Source organism: Anoplophora glabripennis, unplaced genomic scaffold (genome assembly GCF_000390285.2).
Source record: "Anoplophora glabripennis isolate ALB-LARVAE unplaced genomic scaffold, Agla_2.0 scaffold90, whole genome shotgun sequence".
Lineage (NCBI taxonomy): Eukaryota > Metazoa > Arthropoda > Insecta > Coleoptera > Cerambycidae > Anoplophora > Anoplophora glabripennis.
Window position 1 is genome coordinate 1710 of NW_019416260.1, and position 13077 is coordinate 14786.

General features: G+C 33.4%; 1 protein-coding gene across 1 annotated transcript in view; it reads left to right on the top strand.

Annotated features, from left to right (window-relative positions):
- Positions 1–843: 843 nt before the first annotated feature.
- The window catches only part of LOC108918007 (class A basic helix-loop-helix protein 15), an 80856-nt gene continuing 68622 nt past the window's right edge, over positions 844–13077 (top strand). The window contains exon 1 of the mRNA XM_018724846.1: positions 844–1039. The gene's annotated coding sequence lies outside the window, so the exon portion shown is untranslated. The remainder of the gene's footprint in view (positions 1040–13077) is intronic.

The following is a 13077-nucleotide window of genomic DNA, read 5'->3' on the forward strand; positions in this document are numbered from 1 at the left end:
AGACGTGAGTCTTTGGGTACTTTAATTATATATTTTTCAAATACGTAATTTGATTAAAAGTGAAGTTCCTGTTTTAAGAGATTCATAATTACTAAAATTCGAGCTAAAATTTAAGCACAACACTACGTACAACAAAATCGATAAATTTTATTTTAATTATTTAAAAACTGGAAAACAATTGCCTTGAAATTTACTAAATGTTTCACAATAATAGCTGTTTACATTTTTTCCGCAGGACAAGTTTGCCACGTGTACACGTGATGTGCATCAGCTGTGTAGCGCCGTTGTCACGTTGTGATGAAGCTCCCCAATATTAATACTCGCTGTATTTTGAAAACTATTAATTTTACGCCCCTGTAATGTACAACTTTTTTGTTCATTTATGATTACTCTATCTCATGCTGATGTAATGGCAGTCAAACTACTAAAAATTGCTCATCGGTGGGTTCTTGTATATGTGCTTAATTGCTACTTTCATTAAAATCTTTGACTTGGACAGCACCTGGACACTATTTTGTTTTTTTTTTTCTTAAATTGCAACGAAACAAATGCATATTTTGAACACAGCAATGATAAAGGAATATTATCATACATAAAGCCTCAAACTTGTTTAACGGCTCTACGATATTAATCGCCGTCCCTTCCGCTGCTGTCTAGTTCCGAATTTTCACCGTTTCTATCGAAACTGCAAATTTTTTCGTGACAGCGTGCCGCACGTGTGCAAAAATACGCCCGCACTACATGCGATCAGCACGAAAGCGAGCAATAACAACAACAAATCTCGAGATAAGAAAACGATACGTTCGTCTTGGCCGAGGCATCTACTCGCGCTAAGCCCGCGCGTCAGTTCAATCGCGGCATTAACTGAATTATGTCATCGGGTATAAACTCACTGGTACAGGTAACCGAGGCCGAGCTCCATTGTTTTGTTTATAGTTTGAATCATCGCGGTGTTCCGTCCTAAGAGTCGAAAAGTGTGCTGTGCAACCCTATCAGGCTTTTTTGTTTTCAACGCATGGCCAACCCGTCCTTTAAGAAGGTAAGTTTTGTTGATCTTTAAGCTTTCGAGGAAACATTGGTAAACGACGCGTACGGTCAAAATGTGAAACAGCAAATAAAGAAAACTAACTTATGATAAGCGAAAATGTTCACAAAAAAACAAGAAATATTGAACTGAAAAAAGTAGTTACTAATTTGGCGAATCCTAAAGACGACACTGGTTAGGGATTACCGCGGAATTTTAGATTGTAATAGGAAGTATGTCTGTTATTGATAACAGGGATTTGAAGGCAATCTGACTCATACGACAATGTCGTGAAGAACGTTGCACTTTACCAATCATAAATGTACTAATAAACAGATCTCAAAGCTGCCTAGGGCCCCAAACTGTGTCTTGCGGCACAATTTTTGGTCAGCTAAGGACATGTACTGATAACATATTTGAACAATATCAGTAGATAGCATTTTATGGTGTCCTACTAAAACATAAGCACTACTTTTATTGGGGCAGCATAATCTTTTATTACAATTAAAATGGGCACCTAACGAATTCGATGTTTACTGAAAGTGCAGATATGATTTTATTATTCCAAAAGTTTTATTATCTAAAATGTTTATTGTGTTATTTAATTTTTATCATTTACAGCCGAATTCAATCTGATCGTAAAAGCCTTCATTGAAATTAAATACGATTATTTGAGTGGGTACAATGATACTTTGATAAAATTGGAGCATAAATCAAAAATTGAGGTTAGAAATGTTTATTTCGTAGGGTTGTTGGGAGGAGTCTAAATCATCGTGATTCGAGGTTGTAATAATTATGGATTACATAAAAAATTTAATAACAATTTAAATAAATACTCAAAATTTCCTGTGAAATAATTAATATTTAAAAGGTATTCCTAGACCTCGATAAATGTTTAAATACATTTTAAAAACGTCTGAATATCGTAGTAAATAATTAAGTATATTTATTATCTGTGAATTACCATTTCCTTCTAAGTACATGACGTGCAATACAGGGTGGTCGCCGAAATATCCGAGATAATTCGTATATTAATTCTATGACTAATTTTAAGTAAAAATGATTATTCTGTCCACTTTTCCCCAGTTCCCAATGGTTTTTGAAATATCGGGGTTTGAATTCGCCAGCTCGTAGGGGTAGTTGCTAAAAAGTAAATTACATTGTTGCGAATAGAGGGCTTAAAAAAATGTGAATCCTCTCGTTTCCAGTTGTAGTTCCCCTCATGAAACGCTGTATGAATCTTCTCAATGAGTTGGTTCCTATGATTAGGCCAAGCTGAAAATTAGTCGTATACGAAGTATCTCGGATACCTTGGCGCCACCCTATATATTAATGTGGAAATAGGAAATCCCAAGTAGAGAAAGAAAACAGGACAAGGTACTGCTTTGTTTGGTTCATTGCCACCGAATGTTCCAAGTCTAAAATCAAGTACTTCTCTTTTTATGGCGAAAATATATCAGTGACGTTGTAAACAAGTGGTTAACAGCTAAATAAATCTCTTATTACACTAAATTCTGACCCCCTCCCTTTGCAACACAATTTTAATGAAATGTCAGCGTTTCGCAGCTGATGTTTTCATGTTTTACGCTTGCACAAATGAAGCAATTAGACAAATCAACACGGGCTATCCTTATTTAATTTGAGAATTATATGTACAGAAGAACGTTTATTTATAGAAGCTTAATTCACGTTTGTTGTACTTATAGCCCAGTCGAGTTGTCATTTAACCGGGAAAAAAGTAGGGACCACAATTTTATTGTTCTAACCTTTACGGGGGGTTAATAGTAGTGTAAATGCAGAATCATGACTGAATTCCACCCCTGCATCAGCCGCCATCTTGAATTTAAGGAAAAATCGTTTTAGCTCAATATCTCGGCCATTTTCAACTTTACAACAAAAATAGTAAGATCTTAAGATGTTGAAAATGCGATTTCCTACAACTTCTTTATTTACAAATTTTATCGTGCGATCGATATTTTTCAAGTTAAGGGGGAAAATAGTGACAAAGTATAATTATTGAATTATCTGGTTTGTTATTGACTTTACCACATAAATGTACATAAACAAAGTTGGAAAGAATTATATTTTCTACAATTTTGATCACCTTAATTTTTTCGCTATAACCAATATTTAAGGTCCCAAATTCGTTTTTGCAAACTCTTTTCCACACCACCACCGGAGTAGAGTTTCAGGCGCGTTTTTTTACGTGGTATCTCCAATAGGCCTAATCCACGTGTCATTGCTTGCAAGATATTTGCGACTTCTGCCGTCTTCCTCTTTATAAAAGTTTCTTGCAAGCGTTAAAGGTGTAAGCCATGTTTTTTAAAATTTATTTTTTCTTATAAAGTTTGGACCATTATTGTTCATGGCCAGCTACCGGTGACGTCAGGCCTATGGAATGATGATCCCTTGAGTTTAGTTAGGCTTGCCATAGGCGTAGGACCTTAAATGTTGGTAGTAGCGAAAAAATTAAAGAGATCAAAACTGTAGAAAATATAATTCTTTCCAACTTTGTTTATGTACGTTTATGTCGTAAAGTCAATAACAAACGAGATAATTCAATAATTATACTTTGTCACTATTTTCCCTCTTAACTTGAAAAATATCGATTGTACAATAAAATTTGTAATTAAAGAAGTTGTAGGAAATCGCATTTGCAACAACTTAAGTCCTTACCATTTTTGTTGTAAAGTTGAAAATGGTCGAGATATTGAGCAAAAACGATTTTTACTTAAATTCAAGATGGCGGCTGATGCAGGGATGGAATTCAGTCGCGATTCTGAATTTACACTACTATTGACCCCTACCCCCCCCCTAAAGGTTAGAACAATAAAATTGTGGTCCCTAATTTTTTCCCGGTTAAGCCCTTTTTTTGTCTAATCCGACTGGACTATTATTATGATTACTTGTTTGCCCCGCTCGTAATCTTACGATATTACATTGACATTGAACTTTTTCGTGAGCACGAGTAGATAAATAACAACCTTAAATGTTGGAATCGAAAAATAGTCTACAGTGTGGAAATATCAGCGATTTATTTATTTATTTGGAGGCTTCAAAAAATTACGAAATTATATTTTAAATGAGTGGATTTATCTAAGCGGAATCCCACGGCAGGAAAAATATTTTTAGAACAAATACTAATTACCTCTACAGTATGTACTTACTGATGTGTACCATAAAATATATAGGTATAGTACGTAATAGCAAGTACCAGAAAAAAATTAACAAAATAATAATGTCTTACTCATAAGGAAATAGATAAGAGTTGATTTTAATAGATGCTATTTTTGCTAATGGTGGCAAAGCATCAACTACTTCACATTCTGAAGCTTCGCATCGATCAATTTATTCGATACGCATCTAGCGGCACCCTAATGCCTGCCCTGTCATTTCACTGTCGTTTGTGAGTGCGTGAGTGAGTTTGGTCGAGTGTATGCCACGTGTTTTTATGGCAGTCTGTAGCACTGTGCATCGTAAGCATAGAGCGGCACACAGTTTGACGACAGGTTAGGCATATTTCTGGTACTACAGCATGTATTGTCGTTTTTTAGCACAATATAGATTACTACTGTTTATTTATCTGATTGTCGCCACAAAGTTTCCGATGTCTACTGATGGAACTTTGAACATTGCGTAAAAAAACCAGTGATGTCGGCTTTGGGAATCTCTATCACGTGCACAAGTGATTGAGTGTGGTAGAGTTTACAGGAACAATACAAATTATAGGTATATCAATTATAAGACATCTCCTGTTTATCTGGCATATAGTATAAGAAAATGCGTTGCTATCGCGCAGACTTTTTGGTGGAAACGCGATAAAGCCTTAGGCATGCTGATATAAAAATAACCAATATCAATGATAACTTGTGGTTAGGTATTCCAAGCAAGCCTGAATGGGCTCACTGTTTGTTTTTGTTGTTGTGTATAAATCCCATCTTGAATTTCAGGTTTTTCCCGGCCGTCTCTGGTTCATTCACTTATTTTTCCATTCTCTTTCAAAAAGTATATTTTCGATGTACACAAAATGTTAGAGATTATTAACATAGCGAGTATATTTGATTGATTAGATTACGGGGAAAAATAGGATTTATTAAATTTGACTACCACTTAATCTGTATTTTCTCCCGAAAATCATATCTGTCAGTACGAGCTTTGATCTGATAGAGAGTTTGTAGCAATATTAAAATCCCAGTTAATGATACACCTACTGATATACAGGGTGAGTTTTTTTTTTAGTGTAGATATCTGGGAAAGTAGCAGAGATACAAACAAGTTTAAATGAGGAAAGATGTGCAGTTTTATCATCCTTATTAAATGTTATTTCTGTTTTTTGAAAAAACGTTATGGCTGGCTAGATATTTGGAAAAATTCGAATTCGGTCAATTCCTTGTAGCTCCGTTGCTATTTATTTTACAAAAAAAAATTGAAATTACAAAGTTTCAGGTTTCTGCGATGTTAATCAGACAGTTTGATCAAATTGTCCGTGTGCACTTTTGTTTTCAAGTTATAACATAAACTTCAAGTTTTTTAAATGTAAACCATAGTTAAAAACGCTTTAGTTCTCCCATTTTTCAAAATAACCATACCGAATATTATATCTGTGGAAAGCATAAAAAAAAACATTTTTTTCTATGTAGCTAACTGTGGTTACAATTAAAGACAATTAAAGAAAGGGTTAAACTTTTATTTCCATAAAGTTTTACATGGATTAAAAAATCTCGCGTGCGAGATTTTTTAACCGAATTTGAAATGTTCAAGTCACAAGCTTTGAATAACAAATATTCCTTGACGTAAATGTCTTTAGATTTTGGCGGAAGTTAACCCAGAGATGCAGCTTCGAGTTCTAGTAGAAAATTTTCTGTCAAAGTACGGTAAAATATGGAAATTCTTTCCAAGATCAACAATTATTATTATTGGACAAACCGGCTATACTTATAAGTTCACAATTTATAACGACTTTATTAGTATAAATTATTTTACAATATTATCTTATGTAGTTATTATAAAGGTGATACAGAATTATTATATAGAGTAATTTTTAACATTATCAAGAAAACATACACGAGGCTTACCGGGGATTAATTATCGACTGTTAAAAATATATATCTGTAGCGAATACAATAATTACGCTTTATCAGATCTATATTTGACGTCACCCCAACATGTTATCTTTTCATTATGAGGTATTAATTAATAGCTATAAATTTAATTGAAGCATGTGCTTCCGGTTTCTCGAAATGAGTTTGTTTTCATATAAACGTGATATCTTGTAGTGAGCCAACTCTTGTTTTTTTTTATGGTAAAACAATTTCTGGCCCCGGATTCTGAAAAAAAAAACAAAAATTTTATATAGTTCGAAGACGTGGTTGAGTTATTTTTTCACTTTTCGGTCCATTTGAAGGTCAAATCACCCTCTCGAAATGTTCAGGTTGATATCTCGTTAGGATAACGAGATATCCTGAAAATGACGTCTACAAGAGTTGTTTGGGTCATTGGGGCCACAATATGATGACATTGAAGGTTATTCCAAGGTCAACTTTAGTTTTTCGAAGGTAATGTCACCATCTCCAAAATATTATGAAAAATCCTTACTGGTGATCCATAAAACTTTATAGAGGACATTTTCTCGATGCCTCGCTATCCTGACCTTAGAACCGTAGAACTTTGAAAGTACGATTTGACCATCAAATGACCTTGAAATGAAAAAACAATACAACCACGTCTCTGATCGTAAAATTCCTTATTCTTTCAGAATGCAGGGTCAGTAATTGTCCTACCATAAAAAACAAGAGTTGACCTTCGAATAACCTTGAAAATGAGACATCGGATTCAGATAGCACCGTATGGTGGCTAGTCTATCACATCTTAATTTTTTTTGCCGTGGGGCTATGTTATATTTCTTCAGTTATACTACGAATATTTTCAAGATGTTAACAAAAAGGGTGTTTGTTGGAAAGCAGAACTGTGTCAAGTTAGAATAAACAAGGTCGAGCGGGTTTTCAAAATTTGCACGCTTTATTAAATCAATAATTATCATATTGATATTTAAAGATTTTCTGTCCGAAGAAAAGAAGATGGAATGGAGTAGCTAGAATAAAACGCCCTTTTTCATGTCAATGTAATGTTTTTTTAAGTGATTATTGTCATAGAAACATGGAGAGTTTGGATATTTTTATTCGTTTTTGGTCCTCTAAACCGGATATTACCTAACTTGCTATAACCACCTGCTTATTATATTAGAAATTTTTAAGGTACGTCTTTCAACAGAGTAAATATTTTGTTAAATGAAATATTCCTATATTTGGTATATCTAAAAAATACGCACATCTAAAGCACAGTTATTTAAGACACAAGAATAAAAAGTTAGGAACGAACAGCTTCGTTGCGTCTAATAATAATCAAACATCAAACTATCAAAATCAAAAAATTCGCGGGTGTCATAGATACATCTTGGATACATCGTTTATACATATATTGAAAAAATGTTTTCATTCTCATTTACATTTAATTATTAAATTTAAGATAAAGTTAAGATCAGATGTGTAAGTAAAAAAAAGTAAAACGTTGTATGCACCACAGGAGATACTAAGATGATTATGCCCTTAAGCGACTTGCTTTCTTTGGGTCTAAACGGCCCTCAAAAGCAACCTGTCGCCTGCGGGTATAATTATCCCTATACTTCCCTTGGTACATAAATAACATTTTTTTTTTTTCATTTATTTTATTGTACACTGGAACTGATGTCACTGTCACTTTTAACATGTTGATAGAAGTAATTTTTGCTTTCAATTTGTATTTGTACCCACTTTTTTCCGGCCATATTTCTGTCTTTAAACCGGATATTTATTTCCTGTCATTAACCTACCCTTTGAATCGACCGAACGCCGTGATGACCGACCTCTTAACGGCATTTTTTTCCCAGCATCCTGCAATTCTAGGACTAATAGGTGACCTTAAGGCTTCCAATCGCAGGCCTACATATCCGCGTTATGAAATTAAGCACAAATCGCGCTTATAATTACAGAAGAACCGAGCGAATTCGAAATGGTTACGCCACCTCTAATGCCATACCTAGCCGCATAGTTTTACGAGCGCATGTAATTATTTCATAAACTGGAAAAAAAAAAGAATAATAGCATCGTCTTTTCCGATACGGCTAATGGCACTAATGGCCCTAATTAATGAGTTGACTCAGGTAATGACTGGAATGGCCGATAGAACCGCTAAAAGGATTGTATAAGTTAGTTACACTGAAAAAGTGAGGGACAGAAGCATTTACATAAAAAAATGTTTAGTTGGCAAAATTTTGTTAAAATGTCAGGTTAACGTTCTTTAAATGTTTGTTTTGTGATGATCGTTCGACTAAATGCATCTTCATATATTTTTTGTCCTTCGGGCCGGATGTGATTAGAAAATTCATATCCCATTAAAATCCCATTGTAATTTTTTTAAATTAAATTGTTTAAAACGCAAAGAAGCAGATAAATATTAAGAGAATTATACAGGGTGTTTCTTAAGTAGAGGTCAAAAATTCAGGGGCGTATTCTGTGGCTAAAAATAATAGTTTTTTTGTTATGTAAATGTGGGGACTTAAGGCAGCCATTATCCAGCTACAGCGTGTCAACAATTTTTTAAAAAATCAGTTTTTAATTCTTAATTTCTAAACCGCTTGAGATAATTTAACCAAATTTTATGTGCGTATTTACTATGACAGTAGGTATGAAACAAAAAAAATACCAGCTTTAGAAACATACCAGTGGCGGAGATGTGGATATCATCGATCATTATTTGCCAAAAAAAATGTCACTATTACGTAAAATGCCATTGTATCATCTTCAACAAAAATCCTTTATTTTTGGCCACAGATACGCCCCTGGATTTTTGACCTCGACTTAAGAAACACCCGGTATAAACGGCGCTTAAAAGTTAGGAACCAGTTAGACACTTGCACAAGAAATATTGTGTGATTCAAAATTTTAGGATTATCATCAGTTTATATGAATTTTCATTCACTTTTGGTCCTTCGATCCGGATATTAACTAAACATTCGTATCCTGTTAAAAATATAACGCGTGGCCAACCCAGTTGTCAATTTTTTAAAATAAATCCTTTAACAGATTTATAAAATAGTGTAATGTGAATTTGGGTGCGAAAGACTAAAAGGATTAAATCCTGCAGGCGCCAAATCTCGTTACAATAACAAACGTGACCGACGACTGAGTATTTTTTTATTTTTTGTGCCTGAATGTGAAACATTTATCAAATCTCTGATCTGAGTATTCCGTAGGGAGTGTTTTTCTAACGAAATTTTATTAAAATCACACAAGCATCTTTTAATTATACAGGGTGTTCAAATTTAAAGCAGTTATTTCAAGTTTTCAAGAGTTCCAGGTTGTTTCTTTTGTCAAATTTTTCAAACCTAATTGTAATAATGAGTAAATCGGGGTGTCATGTGGGGAAGGAGTGGCATATCAATACTATCGAGAAATGTCTCTGGGACCAAACCCACTTAGTTCCCAGCACGTTTAAAAAAATTTCCACCGGTAGCTGTGCGTAAGCCGTTCGACCAATTAACCTGTTAAATATTCATACGCCGTCTCTGACTATTCAACAATTTTTTTAACGCAAAGTTACGATATTCGTTTCATTCTCACGGGCCGCAAAGCACATGGCTTGTCACCGTTTTCACAATTCACGTGTCGATCATACAGTGCGTAAGTGCAATGGAAGAAGTATTTTGTTTCCGTAAAAGTAGTTGTGGACCCGAAGGACGTTTGAACGCGAGTGTGACACACTAGACGGGATACTGTTATGCCTAGAACAGTTACGAGACGTGACGGAGCATCGGTATATTAGTATTAGTCGGTAACAACGCGCATTGTATACGTTGAGGAATGTTGGGCGCCGAATAATATAGTTTTTCGGTGTGTCGAAGTGTCGGAAAAGCACTTAAATGATGAGACATTACAGTATTTTGAAACAAAAGTCCAAAAGACGTCTCCATCAAGCAATTTATAATAATTAAACACTGATTTGAATGGATAGATTTTGTTGTACACTAAAATTCTTTGACTATGGAATCTGCTAATATCTATGTTTTCTGATCTTTTCCTGAGTGACAAATTTGGATTGTCTTGTACAGAGTCCATAACCACAACAGTAACAGCATCGTTATCATTGTATTATTTTTTTATTTTTTTAATATTCTTCACATCACCAGTGGTATCGAATTTTATAATTAGCTTGCGAATTGCTCAACGAGTTAATTACATTTGGATACTTTTCATTAAAAATTTGTATTGCATATCGATATGAAACATTACCGATTCCATAACATTTCAAAGATAAATTCGTTGTTCCAGGGTTGCATTATTAATTATTATTTACAAATTAATCGGTAGGCAGTTAATAAAAATAAATATGTTCACTTTAATATTGATAAGGAAATATCTCTGGTAATTATATGGTTGTAAAATTGTTAAAAATTGCTGTTCTTTTTATTTGCAACATGTAATTATTGTTCTTTTCTAAAAACTTTAACAATTGTATTTTAATATAATTTTTAAGTAACTTAAAAAAATATTTTAAATTTTTCTTGATAATTTAAAAACAGTGGCGGTGATACAGGGTATCGGTGGCACATTTTCTAAATAAAATAGTACGCCACTGCTTTACCAACCATGATATTTTCGGATTCATTTTTCAATTTTCTACAAATTACTACTCTCTTTTATGTTTTTCGAAAAAATCCTGATTTTCGAGTAAAACTTAAAAAACAAACTGAAAACACTTTTACTTAAATGACATGATAAGCACTCGGTTATTTATTCCAATAAAGAAAATTAATAACATTAGTCATCATTTTAATGATTTTATTTGAGTAAATGCTCAAAAATACCTCTATTTCCACGAACACACGCACGACATCTTTTTAGTAACGAAAATGTAATTTATTCGAAATTTATTGTTGCTTGAATCTGATGAAAAGCATTATTTATTCTTTCTTCTAACTGTAGGCCAGGAAAATATGCTGGGAAATTACCATTTCGCGGCATTTTGTTTCGACAAGTTGAATTTGTCACTATAGATGCTAAATATGTATTATGTACAATAACATATTAGTTTCCACAGTCATAAAAATGGGGGGAAGATTGTTTACAGGGTGGTTAATTGTATAATTTTTAAGTAAATTCACGTTTTTCGCTTACAACTTTTTTTCCGTTCATTTCCACGAGAAAACAGTAAAGTACTTTTTTTTCGTCTTCAAAAGACCTACAAAACTAGCCCTCGAGCATCAAAACATATTGATTAGATCAAAAGTTATAAACAGAAGAAGTTTATTTATGACTTTTGAATTAAACATTTATAAACTGCGTTATTATTACCAGAAAGTGTTGGCATCGCATCCTCTTATTCCTTATCACTGTCTAATAACCCACACGAAATCTGGAATCGGTAAGTTGAATAGTTTACAAGTTATGGCCTTATAAACAAATTAACTAATTATTAGTCTGGACGACTCTCAGTTGCAAATTAAGTATTTCACTTACTAGTTTTTGAATTATTTAAAAAAATTAAAAATATTTTTGAAGTTTAACACCCTGTATCTTTTTAACGAAGCGTCCTAGATAAAAACTTTATAAGAAAGACTTCCCTTGAAATTCACCAAAGAATACGAGGTTTCACTTTTTGTCACCATTTGTGGAATCACTCTGTATATTCACTTTTGCACTATATGAAAGTATCATTATTTTTTTCCAGTTATTAGTGAACTGCAAACCATTTTTCGATTTTTGATTCTTTTACGGCAAAATAGTAGGTTTACTGCTTGTAAAAGTAGTAGGTTTGCTTTTAGACAATAGTATGAACCTATAAACCTAAAAAAAAATAATAAATTCGTAGGAATTATAAAAGAAAGTTTTAAAAAAAACTAGAATATAACGACGTTTTGAACGGTTTCCCAGCCCCATCGTTCGAATCGCATCGCACTGAAGAAAGTAAAACCAGCACTCAAGAATGTCTGACCCTGTATAACAGTTTTTTGCAGACCTAGCGGCGCATAGCTCGATCTGCGGCAATTGCGGACTTTCTATTCGGTTAGATGGAAAGGTCATCTTCAGTGTTGCCAGTGTGGACGATTTATCGCAAATTGGACGATCGGAAATTGTACATTCGTGGCTAAATATTACGATCAGCTTTGGGCAATTTTTTATTTGCGTTTATTTTAATATTACTTGCACTATGTTTTAGAATCGAGGATCCAAAGGATCTCTAAGGCTACATGCTTCAACTAGCCTTGAATTGCACTAACAATATCAAGTAAATAATTAACTGACATAAAAATTATAAATATATGTCCAAATATTATTAATTCAAAAACACATGCTTAACATATCGAAATTATTAAACAATGTAATCTTTCAAAGAAATATCTGGTATTCCTGCAACATGTAAAAATAACCGCGATAGATAAGATCTTACTATTTCTGCATATTACTTTAGAATTGCTTTTTCAAGTGGTGTCCTTACGAATCAACATTCCAAACACATACCTTAATTAGAATAAAAGATATGAAAAATCGTTTATTTTAACTGATTTCGAATACTTTAAACTGAAAATATATTTTTTTTGTTTTGGGCATATCAAGGCGGCGATCTGCTGACGTAAATACTGGCAACGCTGGTCATCTTCCCAGCGTTGGTTTTATAAGCTACGCTATATATCTAATGTCTATGTTGCGAATTTTTCGCCAAGAATAAGTGTTAAATACAGAACAGTTAACAATATTACATCCGTCAGGTTTCCTCTGAGGACTTTCTAAACCTAAATTCGGCAGTCTCTTCGCATTATCGCCCACGCTTATATGATGATTTATTAAAAAAATTAAATAAGGACCAGTAGCGCCGATATCCCGTAATCCAAAGGGGGGAATCAGAGGAAATATCAGAATATATAATTTTTTTTTTATATATACAGTATTTTCAATATTTCGAAATGTCAAAGTAAATTATTCAGACAGACGTCCTATTATTAACTGTCTTGTGTCTTG